The sequence below is a fragment of the Sorex fumeus genome, unplaced genomic scaffold (assembly GCF_029834395.1).
Source record: "Sorex fumeus unplaced genomic scaffold, SorFum_2.1 ptg000007l, whole genome shotgun sequence".
Classification (NCBI taxonomy): domain Eukaryota; kingdom Metazoa; phylum Chordata; class Mammalia; order Eulipotyphla; family Soricidae; genus Sorex; species Sorex fumeus.
The window spans coordinates 24,058,192-24,074,256 of NW_026606064.1; the positions used below are offsets into that span (position 1 = coordinate 24,058,192).

The following is a 16,065-nucleotide window of genomic DNA, read 5'->3' on the forward strand; positions in this document are numbered from 1 at the left end:
CCAGGTAATTTAGAGTCGTGTCTTGGATTTTAAATTGTTTTCAATGCTGAACTTGAGGTGGTAGTTAGTAACTGATTTTAGAGTCATTCATGATTGACAAGTGTCGAAACTAAAGACGACTCCCAAATCATACCTGCACTGCCGAGTTATTATTGATTTTGACAGTGATCTTTGTGATACTTTGAAAATACATCCAGGATTCATTAAAATCCTTGCCACTGAATCTTTCAAAGCTCAGTGATCTGTGAGAACATTTTGGCTTGATTCTGTTTGATAAGCAGAAATTAGTATCGTTGAATAGCGGTGGGCTTTCCAATTTGGGGAGCGTTTTGTTTGTTTTTTAAATTTTTGCAAAAAATGGAAACTTTTTATCCCAAATAAACCTAAGTACTTGAATTTCTGGTATGTGTATTGAATAAAAATGTGGAAATGAGTGAATTGTTAAATAAACAGAGAAGAGGAAGTGTTGAAAGGATTATGCTTACATGTGGAGCTGTTAGTGATTTAATTAATAGTAGCAATTGTTTATTAAGGAATACTAAATCCTAAGGAATGTGCTAAATGCTCAGGTTAGAAGAGGGATTTTTTTTTTTCAGTTGTCCTTGAGGTTAGAAGGTTCCCCTGAGAAGGAATTAGCCTGGGTTTGAAGGATGTGTGATGGTAAAGACTTATTGGAGAGTAGAAGAGGATCAGTGTAATAGAGAATGGTAAAGGCCTACAAGAGAATTCTAGTTGAAAAGATTGCTCCTTCAGTAAGCCTACTTTTGTTGTTTCTGGGCTACTAATTTTTATGATTTAGAATGCTAGGGAAGTGGAGACTGTAGAAGTCAAAGTTCTGATGATCATATTTGGTGATTCTTGTGTTAGTATGTATGAGAACAAAAGGTGGATTGACTATGTGATTGGTGTAAATGGAATGGATTGAATTAGGAATAGAATTGTTACCATCAAGGAAGTTGACAGGAAAAATCAAAGACAGCTAATCATTTTCTGCCTTGACCAGCTTTGTGGGTGGTAGAAAATAAAGAGTATGAGGAGGGACTGGAGAGATAAACAGCTGGTAGTGCGTGTACCTTGCTTGCAGCCTACCCAGGTTCCATCCTAGGTACCACAAATGGTCCTGTGAGAGCCCAGCCAGGACCAGAAGTAAACCCTGAGAACTACTGGATGTGGCTTAGAAACAGCAGAATAGTGTAGTTAAAGTGTTGGTTGGTTGTCTTCTGGAAGGGGAGAGCCTTCACATTGGTGTTATAGTACAAGATATCCTTCGGTAGGAAAATGGTTAAATAGCCTAGTGTTTTCAGACTGGTGCTAAAAATTCAGACAGCGCTAAAATGAAAAGAGCTGTCGAGCCAAGAAAAGACATGGAAGAACATTAAATGCAAATTTCTAAGTGAAAGAAGCCAATTTACAAAGTTTATGTGCTGATTCCAAGGATATTATCTGTACAAGGCAAAACTATGGGGACACTAAAAAGATTAATGATTACCAGAATGGGTGGAGAAAAAGAGGAGAGAATTTTAGTGAAAATAGTCTGTATGATTTTATAATGATGGGTATATATCACATTATAATTCTTTTTTTTTGCTTTTGTAATTTTATTTTATTATTATTATTTTTTTGCTTAAGGTAAAGGTAAAGGTCCTCCCGTTGATCATCGATTTTGCTCGAGCAGGCCCAGTAACGTCTCCATTGGAGACTTTGTTGTTACTGTGTTTGGCATATCGAACACATCACGGGGAGCCTGCCAGGCTCTGCCATGCGGGCGAGATACTCTCGGTAGCTTGCTGGGCTCTCCGAGAGGGGCGGGGGAATCGAACTCGGGTCGGCCATGTTGGCTGCGTGCAAGGCAAACACCCTACCCCTGTGCTTATCTTTTTTTTTTTTAGGGCTGGAGCGATAGCACAGCGGTAGGGCGTTTGCCTTACACGCAGCCAACATGGCCGACCCGAGTTCGATTCCTCCGCCCCTCTTGGAGAGCCTGGCAAGCTACCGAGAGTATCTCACCCGCATGGCAGAGCCTGGCAGGCTCCCCGTGATGTGTTCGATATGCCAAACACAGTAACAACAAGTCTCCAATGGAGACGTTACTGGGCCCGCTCGAGCAAATCGATAAACAATGGAAGGGCCTTTACTTTACTGCCTTTACTAGTGAAACACCATGAGGTACAGTTGTAGATTTACAATTTTTTTGTACTTGTGCTTGGGTTTCGATTATACAATGATCAAATACCCATCCCTCCACCCGTGCCCATTTTCCACCACCATGGATAATATCCCTCCCACCCCCATCCCCCCTTCCCACCCTGCCTTTGTGGCAGGGCAATCCCTTGTGTTCTCTCTCTCCTTTTGGGTGTTGTGAGTGGCAAACATGTTCAGTCCATAGTCCACTTTCAACATGCATCTCCCCTCCTGGGAGGATCCTCCAAACACCCTTTACTTGGTGCTCCCTTCTCTATCTGAGCTGCCCTTTCCCCTAGAATGCCCGGCTGGCCTCTAAGCTATGGAGTAATCCTCCTGGTGCTGATCTCAGCTATTCTTGGGTATTAATCTCATATTTTGTCACTTTATATCCCCCAGATGAATGCAATCTTTCTATGTCTATCCATCTCTTACTGACTTATTTCGCTTAGCATGATACTTTCCATGTTGTACCACTTGTATGTAAATTTCATGACTTCATCTTTTCTAAGAGCTACATAGTACTCCATTGTGTAGATGTACCAAAGTTTCTTTAACCAGTCATCTGTTCTTGGGCATTCAGGTTTCTTCCAGTTTCTGGCTATTGTAAAGAGTGCTGCAATGAACAAACAAGTGCAGATGTCACTTCGACTATACATTTTTGCCTCTCTGGGATATATTCCCAGGAGTGGTATTGCTGGGTCAAATGGGAGCTCAATTTCTAATGTTTTGAGAATTGTCCATACTGTTTTCCGAAAGGGCTGAACCAGTCGACATTCCCACCAACAGTGAAGGAGTGTCCCTTTCTCGCCATATCCGCGTCAGCATGTGTTGCTTTTGTTCTTTTGAATGTGGGCCAGCCTCTGAGGTGTGAGATGGTATCTCATTGTGGTTTTGATCTGCATCTCCCTGATGATTAATGATGTAGAGCATTTTCTCATGTGCTTTTTTGCCATTCGGATTTCTTCTTTGAGAAAGTTTCTGTTCATTTCATTGCCCCATTTTTTGATGGGGTTGGATGTTTTCTTCTTGTGGAGTTCAACCAGTACTTTGTATATCCTTGATATCAACCCCTTGTCAGATGTGTATTCGGCGAATATCCTTTCCCATTCTGTCTTTGTATTTTGGTCACTGTTTCTTTTGAGGTGCAGAAGCTTCTTAGTTTAAGATATCCCCATTTACCTATCTCTGTTTTCACTTGCTCAGCCAGTGGCGTGGCATCTTTGAAGATACCATTAGCTTCAATGTCATGGAGGGTTTTGCCAACTTTGTCTTCAATGTACCTTATGGTTTCTGGTCTGATATTGAGGTCTTTAATCCATTTTGATCTTACTTTTGTACATGGTGTTAGGCAGAGTTCTCAACCCATTTTTTTGCATGTAGCCGTCCAGTGATATATCACATTATACTTCTTTCTAACCCTGTAGAACATATAATTACAAAAATACACCCCAAGATAAACTATGAACTTCATGAGTCTCTGTAGTTTATCCTTGGTGAAAAAAAATGTGCTGTTCCAAGTCATTTTGATTATTCGAAAGTCTATATTCAGGTGTATGGGTGATTTCTGTACCTTCCTTTCAATCTTGTATCACCAGAAATTCTCTAAAATAAAAATATTTTAGAAATACTGAACTTGGTTTAAGAATAAAACCATTATTTGTATAAAGTCTCACTTTGAGGGTTCTAGAAAGCTGGGTAAGTTTAAACCCACATTATGTGACTTTTTTTTCACAAGGTTTTCAACAAGTTAGTATTTTGAGATGTCATCAGGTACAGATGAAAACCAGCTGCAACCTATTTTATGTTGATCAGGATGCGAGGTCATGGTAAGTAACTAGCGCCACATAACACAAATGTTACCCTTTTTGTTGGTCTTTCAATGGCCGTTTGGAGACCAGTAGTTCATTTTACCCTTGTGTCTGTACAGGTAAACTATAAAATATATTGCTGAATCTTATTATAAAGTCTGATGCTGTTCCTTTGGCATGCTTGAATAAATGAATGCTAAGGTCATGCCTCGTGCCTCCACAGAGTGAATTCCTGGATCCCTCAGAATCAATATGCTTCCTATTGAATATGATGCCAAAAGGAAATCACAGTCCTGATTTTCACACCTCTGATTCATTTTGCCTGTTTTGTAAGTGCCCTTTTTAGTTGTACTGCTCATCAGGGTCCCAGTCACTGAACAGGGTAGCCCTTGCTGGCCATGGTGTGCACACATCTGTGTAGCTCACCAGGGTTACACTACTTGGTTGTGGTGCTCTCTCCTACCTGATTCTAGGTTGGGAATTACTTGCAGGAACTGGGGTGACAAATAGCAGAGCTGCCAGGCTGAAAGAGCTGAGATGACATATTGTGGTCAACACATGTGGGAGTCCCAGCCGTTGAGCCAAGACCTTAAAGTTGCAAAGCAGGTATTCTAAGCTAAGCCACTAAACCTCTTTTTTTAAATTAATTAATTAATTAATTTTATTGAATCACCATGAGCTACAGTTGCAAAACTTTCATGTTTGAGTTTTAGTCATACAGTGGTTGAATGCCTGTCCCTCAACCGGTATATATTTTTGGTGGTACTCCTCCCTCCTGCCCTCTTTCCAACCCTACCTCTGCCTCTATGGCAGATGATTTCCCTCTTTCTCTCTACTTATGGGTATTATGGTTTGCAATACATATGGTGAGAAGCCATCATGGTTGATCCTTTCTCTACTTTCAGCATACGTCGGCCACTAAAGTCTTATCCCAGGCTTCCTTACATTTTGTTTTCATCAAAATTTATTTCTGAATATTTTTCTACTTTTTAATTTTATTTTTAACTTTGACTTTTGGATTTTTAGGATGTCTTTTTTTTGGGCGGGGGGGAGACATCTCCCAAGCAGTACTCAGGAGATGGAGGGATCTCTCTACGTGATTCTAAACCAACCATGCTGATGTTTCAGTTTAAGGGCAGAAGGATGTGGCACTGCTCAATTGTGCCAGGAATTGATTACTTGGGCCACTCTGAGGGCACTTGAGGACCTCCAGGGTGACACATGATGGTGAATGGAAAACTCCAGGGCTGCACTCAGCAGTGCTCAGGGGACCATTGAATTGAGACTGGCTGAATGTAGAACATGGACCTTAAATCCTGTACTGTCTTTAAAAATTCTTTGAGGGTGCTAAACAAGCCATTTTTTAATGGTAAACACTAAAATCTTAAGAATTTTTAGTAGTAAAGGACAAATTCTGGAACTGGAGTGGCCCAGAATTGGTATATCTTTTATTCTTGGCTAGTTTATATTTATATTGCCTAACTAAGAAATTGAACAGCTATTAACTGATACATAGTCCTTGGAATAAGAGGGAAAGACCAGATGCTTAAAACCATTCTGTGAAGCTTCTTTATATCACATCTGACTTTTCTTAAAAGTCTATACAATTGTTTTTGTAGAACTATATACCAGTATGTTCATATAGTGGATGAACACACATACAGATTGGGATATGTATAGACTTTATTGGTGTATATAATGCTTCGTATATTGGTTTTAAAGTTTCTTGCAAGACAAGATGAAAAATCTAGCAAATATTTTTATCATTAACTCAGAACTAAATTGAAACTATTATGTACTTTTTCTAAGTTTTATGTAATCATTCTCTTTTTGGATTATGTTTTCTTAGAAAACTCTTTAAAATTATTTTCAACATTGATAACATTATGCTTTATATGTTAATTTATTTTTATAATATCTTCCATGTCTGTGATGATACTTAGTTTCTCAATTGTAATGCTATTATCTTTGGATTTTCTTTCAATTAATATCTTTTCTCTTTAACTTTGAAGAATTGTAAAAGTTTATTTTAGTAGTATTTTTGTATAATGAGATTTTTGTTAAAGCATTTTTTACACCACTAATTTTTTTATTTTATTTTTATTCCTACTTCTAGGCATTTTTGTTTCTTCTATGTCATTTTAAAATTTAGGTGCTTGTGATATATCATTGTATCACTATATCACTGTCATCCCATTGTTCATTGATTTACTCAAGCTGGTGCCAGTAACGTCTCTGTTTGTCCGAGCCCTGAGATTTTAGCAGCCTCTCCTTACTTGTCTTTCCCAACGCTGCTGTATTGGAGGCTCTTTCAGTATCAGGGGAATAAGACATCTTATTGTTACTGTTTTTATGTTGCTGTGATTTATAATACTATTAATATTAATATTTTGGGAGCACCACAATACCTGCCACCAGAGTATCAACGTTGCTCCAGAGAATACCACTGTCTCTAGGTCCCTTCTCTTTACCCTCAACACCCCAATTAGCAAATTCAATTCTATAGACAGACTCTCAGGGTCTGTTCTCACTGACTGTGCCAATTTTTAAAGCAACAATTGAAATTCTGTTCTAGTAATCTAATATGGTAGGTTGCAGATGAGCCCTGTCCAGTAGCACTGAAGCACTGACGTCCCGTTGTTCACCGATTTGCTCGAGTGGGCACCAGTAATGTCTCCATTGTGAGATTTGTTGTTACTGTTTTTGCCATACCGAATATGCCACAGGGAGCTCTGCTGTGTGGGCGGGATACTCTCGGTAGCTTGCCGGGCACTCTGAGAGGGGCAGAGGAATCAAACCCAGGTCGGCCACGTGCAAGGCAAATGCCCTACCCACTGTGCTATCGCTCCTGCCCCCTGTCCAGTAGATCTTCCTAAATTTTCTATCATGTACAACATCCATTAAACATAAGTTTTTTGACCAATTACAGTATGTCTGATGAGTCTAAGGAACTGAAACTTCAATTTTATTTTAATTGTATAAACTTAAAACACTTCATTGAATAGTTGCTCTTTGATTGAACAATATAGCTCCAGGTCAAGATGTGGCAAAGTGGCGAAGTTTTTCTGTAGTTGTCCAAATAGTAGATATATTGAGCTTTTCAGATTGTTGGTTCTTGTTATAACTACGTATTACAGCACAGTACAATCAGAAAGAATATGTAAACCAGCAAGCATGGCTGTGTTCCAGTAGAACTTTATTTGCTAAAAGGAAAATCAGCTGAATTTGGTTTACAGGCCCTATTTGGACAGCTTTTGCTTTTGAGATAAAAAATATATTTAGAGGTATATATTTATTTCTTTTGCCTTGCATTCCCAATTCTCTTTTAAATCAAATTTAACTTCACTGTGTGTGTGTGTGTATGTATGTATGTATGAGTGTATGTATGTATTTTGGAAGGGGGGAAAGTAATTTTTTCCCTACAATTCTTTCATGGAGGTTAATATAATTTAGTTTAGTTGTTACTATGTATTTCAACATTAAATCTAACTTTTCTTATTATTGTATACATAAGAGGAAGGAATGATAAATAATATTATATTTAGTTTCCTTTTCTTGTGATAGTTCATTTTTTGTTTATTTTTGGGCCACAGGGCTTACTTCTGGCTCTCTGCTCAGAGATCACTCTTGGTGGTACTCTCGGACCATTTGTGGTGTCAGAATTTGGTAGTCACAAAGGCATGCCTTAACTCTGTACCATAGCTCAAGTCCTGTACAATTTATTTAAACTCTGTGTCCTTTTAATTTTAGTATAGTAGTGCGTTGTATCCAATTTCTCTAAAGACATTACCTAGAATTTTTTTCCTTTTGTTTCCTCCCCAAGTACCCCTTAATTTCTTCAGAGTTGCCTAGGCTTTCTGTTATTTTATCACAGGATCTCATTTTTATTTTTTATGCAGGCCATTCCTTCTCTTTATTGCTCTTGTTATGGTCACAAGGTTTTGAACACACTGATTGTGCTCGCACAGTTGGCTGAGGTCCTCCCACACTTGATTGTTGTGATGAGGGTCACACCTTGGTTGCAATGGCTTGCTGGGAGTCTCTTACTTTAGTTCTTTTGCTAGCCCACACACTTGGTTGGAGTGTGCCAGAGATCTCCTATTTTGTTGTGGTTCTGGAAACCTCAAACAGTTGTGCCACCGAGATTATGTGTAGTACATGTGGGGCATTGCCATGGGTCAAGCTTGTAGCTTCACATGTAAAAGTAGGCACTCTGCCACTGAGCTCCCCCTTAGCCCTCTTTCTCGTTCTGTGGATTTCTTAGAAATAATGTTCCTAATAATGTTGCTGATTCTTGATTTTCCATTCATGTTAATATCTGATCAGCTTGAATATTGTGGATAAATGGACTGTGATTTTCTTTCTCTTCTTTCCCATCAAAACTTTACCATAAATGGAAGAAATATGATTAGGGAGTTCTTTTAGACAGATCAGACTTAATTGGTGTGCTTTGCTTCAGCATGGACAAGTAGATCAGCTGGATTCTTCTCTGATAATCATATAAGGATCATTAGGGCTGGAGAGATAATGTAGTGGATAGAGGGTTTGCCTTACACTCAGCTGACCCAAGTTTGATATCCAGTATCCCACTTAGTCCTCTGAGCACTGCCAGGAATAATTCCTGAGTGCATAGACAGGAATAAGCCCTGAGTAATGCTGGGTGTGGCTGAAAAACCAAAAAAAAAAAAAAAAGTAGCAGTTCATGTGACTTTTCATAGGGTCTTAGCTGAGACACTGTAGACACACACTTGTGTAGAAATAATGCTCTATATATGTGTACACTGAAATTTGAATTTAATATAACTTGGTGTCTAACAAAATGTTACTGTTTGCCTCCCTTTTCCCATTTAAAAGTGTAAAAGAAATCAAAGCTTGTAAGCCAGAGTAAAAGCAGGTGATACCTTACAGAATTGCCTCACTGTCCCAGTGCTGTGCTAGATTTTCTCTGTCCAGGTATTTTATTTGGGAGAATATTATTATAAAAAATTTTACATGTTCTGTCTCTGAAAATTTTTCAGTGTTGTTAATATCTTTTCTAGTATGTTGATGATTTTACTGGCTCGAGGGCCAGCCTTTTATTTATTTCTTTCTAAGCTTACCATGTAGTTGATGAAAACCACATTAGGAAGGAAACTCAGTAGAGTTTCACTAGATATATCATGCCTGATATTGTAGCAATATTGATACATAAAATTAACCACCACAATACCTGATATCTGCAGTGGTGGAACTAGGATTTATAACTGAGCTAAACTGAGCTAGAGGTAAAATCATTGATTTTATCCACGATTTGTATCTTATCCCAAACTCAGCCTGTGTATTCTTTTGTATAGGTATAGAGAGCTTTATTTATCTACTTGGTGGGGTTTATTAGCACAAAATTAAGGCATATTTTCCTTTGTGAAATGGGTATATATTCAAAGTGATCAGAGTTGTGAGAGAATGTGATTTGAATCATCTTGGGAGAGGGGTAATAAGTTGTCATAAAGAGGTAAGTGATTAAATGATTAAATACACTTCAGGAGATCTGTCTTACTCATGTGAAAGGGAAATTACACCTATATGTTTGTCCACAGCAAAGAAAACTTAATTATAGTTCATATTAAATATTCTTTATATTTTTCATTCTCTAGAATGAAATGTTAAAAAAGTCAAAGGTCATTTGTATTATAATTCTAGGATTTGCTAACGTGAAGATTTGAAAATAGTTTTGTTATCTGCTGGTTTCTAAGATTAATAATTAAAAAAGCTAGTCATGTCTCTTTTTAATATATTTCCTAAATGGATTCACATGAAATTAGTAAATTATTCTCATTTATGATGATATTTTTCCTTAATGGGCGTTGGAACATGTTTACTTTACAGCTTATTTAGTAGCTTAGTTGATTCTCTAATTCATGTAGCTGTGTTAATTAGTTTCAAGGCCTTGGACCCATTTTTCTTTAAAAAATATTTTGTTGGGGACTGTAAGTGGTGCCAGGGATCAAACTCAGGTCATCTGCATAGGAGGCAAGCATCTATTGCCTAAACTGTTCATCCAACCCTGAAACTTTATTGCTTTTTATAGTGTGTAATATTTCCTTGTTTATTAATTCATCAATAAACATTTGAGTCATTTCCATCTTTTTGACCATTGGGAATAATATGTCATTGAACATGGAATGTAAGTATCACAGTATCACACAACTTAACTACTTAGTTAAGTTCCTGCTTTTAGTGTATTTATTTAGGAATGAAATTGCTAGATTATATGGTTAATCCTATAATTAACCATACACCGTACTGCTTTCATTACTACAGCTTTATAGGATAGTTTGAAGTTGGAGAGAAAAGGCTTCCATCTTTCTTTTTCCTAGGATTGCTTTGGTTGTTTGGAGAAAGGGGTTAACCTCATATAAATTTCAACAGTTTTTGGTCTGTGTCCTTTTTTTTTTTTTTTTTTGGTCTGGCTGGGTTTTCTAGGTATAGGTACATGTTATGTGCAAATAGTGAGAGTTTGACTTCTCTGCTGATCTGGATGGCCTTACTATCTCTTTTTGCCTAATCACTGTGTCAAGGAATTCAATACTATATTGAATAATAGTGGTGAGACTGGGCAGCCTTATCTTGTGCCTAGTCTTAGTTGGAAAGCTTTCAGTTTTCACTTTGAGTGTGGTGTTTGCTGTGGGTTTGTGGTAAATGTTTTTATGTTGGGGAAAGTTCTATGAACCCTCAAAACATTATTGAATTCTTTTTTTTTTAATCATGAATGGATGTTGGGTTTTATAAAATGCCTCCTATGCATCTATTGATACGATCATAATATTTAAATTTTTTCCTCACATTTATTTATTTATTTATTTTTAAAACTTTTTAATAGTGAGACATCGTGAGGTACAGTTGCAGACTTACATATTTTTGTGCTTGGGTTTCAATTATACAATGATCAAATACCCATCCCTCTACCGGTGCCCATTTCCCACCACCACAGATGCCAGTATCCCTCCCCCCCCCCATGTCCCCCATCCCACCCTGCCTCTGTGCAGGGCATTCCCTTTTGTTCTCTCTCTCAGTGGGTGCTGTGGTTTGCAAAAGAGGCAATGGGTGACAATCCTGTTTAGTCTATAGTCTACTTTCCTCATGCTTCTCCCGTCCTGGGAGGATCCTTCCAACACCTTTATTTGGTGTTCCCCTCTTTATCTGAGCTCCCTTTTCCCCTAGTATGTGTGGTTGGCCTCCAAGTCATGGAGTAAAATTCCTGGTACTAATCTCAGCCATTCTTGGGTGTTTGTTTCCTATTTTGTCACTTTATGTTCCCCAGATGAATGCAATCTTTCTGTGTCTATCCCTTTCTTTCTTAGTCATTTCTCTTAATATGATACTTTCCATGTAGTACCACTTGTATGTAAATTTCATGACTTCATCTTTTCTAACAGCTACATAGTACTCCATTGTGTAAATGTACCAAAGTTTCTTTAACCAGTCATCTGTTCTCGGGCACTCAGGTTTTTTCCAGATTCTGGCTATGGTAACGAGTGCTGCAATAAACAGATAATTGCAGATGTCACTTCAGCGATACTTTTTTGCCTCTCTGGGATATATTCCCAGGAGTGGTATTGCTGGATCAAATGGGAGCTCAATTTCTAATTTTTTGAGAATCGTCCATACTGTTTTCCAAAAGGGCTGAACCAGCTGGCTTTCCCACCAACAGTGAAGGAGTGTCCCTTTCTCATCACATCCACGCCAGCACCGGTTGCTTTTGTTCTTGTGGATATGGGCCAGTCTCTGTGGTGTGAAGTGATATCTCATTGTGGTTTTGATCTGCATCTCCCTGATGATTAATGATGCGGAGCATTTTCTCATGTGCCTTTTAGCCATTCGGATTTCTAATTTGTAAAAGTTTCTATTCATTTCATCTCCTCACTTTTTGATGGGGTTGAATGTTTTCTTTTTGTGGAATTCAACCAGTACTTTGTATATCCTTGAAATTAACCCCTTATCAGATGTGTAGTTAGCGAATATCCTTTCCCATTCTGTAGACTGTCTTTGTATTTTGGTCACTGTTTCTTTTGAGGTGCAGAAGCTTCTTAGTTTAAGATAGATCCATTTGTCCATCTCTGTTTTCACTTGCTTGGCCAGCGGTGTGACATCTTTGAAGATACCATTAGCTTCTATGTCATGGAGGGTTTTGCCAACTTTTTTCTCAATGTACCTTATAGATTCCGGTCTGATGTTGAGGTCTTTAATCCACTTAGATCTTACTTTTGTACATGGAGTTAGGCAGAGATCTGAGCCCATTTTTTTGCATGTAGCCGTCCAGTTTTGCTAGCATGATTTGTTAAAGAGGCTTTCCCTACTCCACTTCAGTTTTCTTGCCCCCTTATGGGAGATTAGATGCTATTATGCTTGGGGGGAGATTTCAGTATATTCAACCCTGTTCCATTGGCCTACAGCTCTGCCTTTGTTCCAGTACCATGCTGTTTTAATTATTACTGCTTTATAGTAGAGTTTGAAGTTAGGGAGGTTGATTCCTCCCATTTTCTTTTTCCCAAGAATTGCTTTAGCTATTCATGGGGGCTTATTGTTCCATATGAATTTCAGGAGTGTTTGCTCCACTTCTTTGAAGAATGTCATGGGTATCCTAATAGGGATTGTGTTGAATTTATACAGTGCTTTGGGAAGTATTGCCATTTTGACAATGTTAATTCTCCCAATCCATCACATTTATTTTTTGAATGACTTGTATCAGATATCAAAACATCCTTGCACTCCTGGGTTGAATTCTACTTGGTCTTGGAATGTTACCTTTTTCATGTATTGTTGGCTTTGATTTGCTGAGATTTTGTTGAGGATCTATGTGCATTGAGGATATAGAACTATAGTTTTCTTTTTGTGTGTGTCATGTCTCTGACTCCTTTTTGTGTAAACACACAAAAAATAAAAAGGCCGGCGGTCAGGCCGTTTCCTCACTCCATGGAGGTCGATGGCGATAGTCAGGCGAAGGAAGGAAACGGGGGCCAGGCAGGTTGGTCTTAGCAGCAGTTTATAACATGGAAGAGATGTATGTCATGGAGGCCCCAGGATCTCTCAAACACGTGCACCTTTGTTCTCTCAGCTTCTGTCCTCAGCCCCATCTTCCCAGGTTCTCTGATGCACGTGTCCCCCCAGAGTGCCCTGAAATCTCCCTTATATAGATCATAGTACCTCTAAAGGGTGCAATATAATGATGTCATCAAAAGGAGTTACAGAAAGAACATTGAGGTGGCAAACATACATTGTTTCCTTACATCTGCAGGCCAGTAATCTTGGCCTCACCTTTTTACAAAGCTTTTTACAAGCTACAAGCACTTAGATTAGCACAACAAAGACCAGTCTGCTAGAGCTTGGAATCTACATCTCCAAAATCAGCCAGCCTGGAGCCAGGCATCTACATCCCAAAGACCAGGCCTGGCTTAGCACCTGGAATCTGTATACCTAAGGCCAGCTAGGTTCCTGAGAGAAAAGGGAAACTGTCTTAATATACTGAAATCATTTACTGAAGACAGTTTGAAGGGGAGAAAGCAGTCTCATCCAAGCTAGTCAGGACACACAGGAAACTGCTTCTAGGACGTGTTTCTCCTCTCCTTGTCCAACCAACATATAAGCATACATAATATTAATCATTTTGTATGGACACAGTAAGAAATACTTTGAGCTTATAGAATTGCTTTCCTAGGGCCATCTCGATCTCAGACTGCAGTGCTCAGGCCAGATATCTTTCCTATTCCTAGCAGCAGGGCCCTAGTCTCGTCGTTACTATTGGATCATGACATCATTTGCCTATAATCAACCTCTTAACTTATAGTTAAGAATCGTGGCACCTTGGCCTGGCCCATCGCAATGCCAGGGTAGCACATAACTTACCGGCTTGCCCTGGTTCCATCCAGTCCCACGTCGGGACCCTGCCCTTGGAGTGCTAGGAAGTGAGGGCAACTGAGGCTTAAGCTGAGAAGGCAGATGCCCAGGAGTGAATAATATTCAAAGCCAATTAAATCCTAACTTATAAAGCATAATATTAATTAATTGTCTTCCTGTATCTATACAAAAGGACATTGCATTAAGGTAAACTGCTCAAAAGACATAAGGAGAGGAGAAAGGCAATATTAACTTACAGTACAGCTTCAGTGTCTAAGAAGGATGAGACCTTACAAATTGATTGGGGAAGAGAGCATGAAAGAATCCATATTAGGGCATCAAATTTTTGTGTACTTCAGCTAACTTGCAACATTGCTTTCTGTAAAACTGCTTCATTGCTTTGCACCTGGGGGAGAGGGGACTTGGAAAGTGAACAGGGCATAACTTCTTTCTAAACCAAGTGTGACAGGATTCAGGTGTATTTACTGTTCCTGAAATGTATTGTCTCAGTAAAGTACCCTGCAGATTTGGGTAAAGGATAACTCAGGATGCAGGTGGTTGGGGGAAATTGCCCTTTCCTGGAGTGTATTGTCTCACTAAAGCACCCTGCAGACTTGGTTAACTCAAAATGTGGATGGTCAAGGGAGATTACCTAAGGCTTAATGATTCAGGCTATAACCTTGCTTGTGCTGACAATCCATGTATGTAAATGCTGATCTTTGAATCTATAGGCTAAGGAGTGAGGTACTTTTAAATGGATTGGTTAAGAAAGTATATGTTGTTACAAATCTGTTGGCTATGAAATGCACGGGCTTTGCTGTAATGGCCAGTGAAGGCCTATATAAGATCCCCTTTGAAGAAGTTCAGGGCTCTCAGCCCCTGCCCATTTTGGGGTATGCTGTGGAGCCCCAGCATGCTGGTCTAAATAAACCCCGTTTTTACTCCTGCAGGAATTGTGTCTATCTGGTCTCTCCGTGCCTCCCAGGGCTAGGGAACTCCCGATCCCAACAAGCATAGAAGTGGTTACAAGCAGACAAAGTAATGGGAGTGACTCGGGAGCACTGTGATGAGTGCGATTCCGATAAACTTAAGCTCCGTGTACTGCAACACTTTTGGTATCAGGGTAATGTTTGCCTCATAAAGATGGTTTGGAGAATTTCTGTTTCTTCAACTTTCTGAAAGAGCCTTAAAAGTATTGGGAGAAGATTTTCCTTAAAGGTTTGAAGTTTTTGAGGGCAATCTGGCTGTGACTTCTGTCACCCCATTGATCAACAGGGTTAATTCAGCTCATCTGGATGGCTAGGTGGGTGTCCCCTTCCTCCCTCACCAGTCCATGTGCATCCCTCCTGAAGCTGCATGCTCATTGAAGAGGATGGCCTTCCCCAAATACAGACGGACTGATCTTCAGTAGGTCGAGGGTATATGAGTAGCTGTGTTTCTCTGCTAGCACTTCCAAAAAAGCTTTCAAGGTCCATTTATAGGAGAACATAGAGGTAGTCAAGCTTCCAAGACTTCAGACACATCCAAATGAGGTGCTGCATGTGGCAGTCTGCCTTTCTTTAAAAAATTAAAAAAAAAGTTTGAAGAAAGCACTAGTAAACCCATCTGGGCTTGTGCTTTTGTTTTTGGGAAGACTTTTGAATATCATTTCAATTTCCTTTATAATTGGCCTGTGCAGGTGTGCTGTTTTCTCTGATGACTCTTCATGGAAGATTATAAGATATCCAAAATCTTTCCTTTTCTTCTAGATTCTTCAGTTTTTGTGGCATACATTTTTTTTAAGTAATTTTTGATGATCATTTAATTTCTGATTTCTGTGATCTCTTTGGGACATCTCCACTTTCATTTCTGATTTAATTTAGTAGAGTTTTCTCTTTCTTTTTTGATGATTCTTGCAAATCGTTTGCCAGTCTTGTATATTCTTTCAAATTGAGAACCATCTCTTGTTCTCATTGATCTATTACATTTTTTTTTAGAGAAATTGAAAAATTGTTTTACCTCTGGTTTGTGGCCTTTATTACATTAAGGGAGCCTTACTTTTTTTTCTTTATTTACTTTAGCATGACGAGTATTCATTTAATTTGCAAAAATATTCTAGAATATGTTTTATCATAATAGGGTGATTTTTTTTGTTGAATATGTTGAGACTCATCTGTCACTGTCACTGTCCTCCTATTGTTCATTGATTTGCTCGAGCGGG

The 16,065-nt window shown here is 38.8% G+C and overlaps 1 protein-coding gene across 3 annotated transcripts in view; it reads left to right on the forward strand.

The window, feature by feature from the left end:
• The window catches only part of IMMP1L (inner mitochondrial membrane peptidase subunit 1), an 85,839-nt gene that overhangs the window by 825 nt on the left and 68,949 nt on the right, over positions 1-16,065 (forward strand). The gene's annotated exons all lie outside the window — the stretch shown is intronic.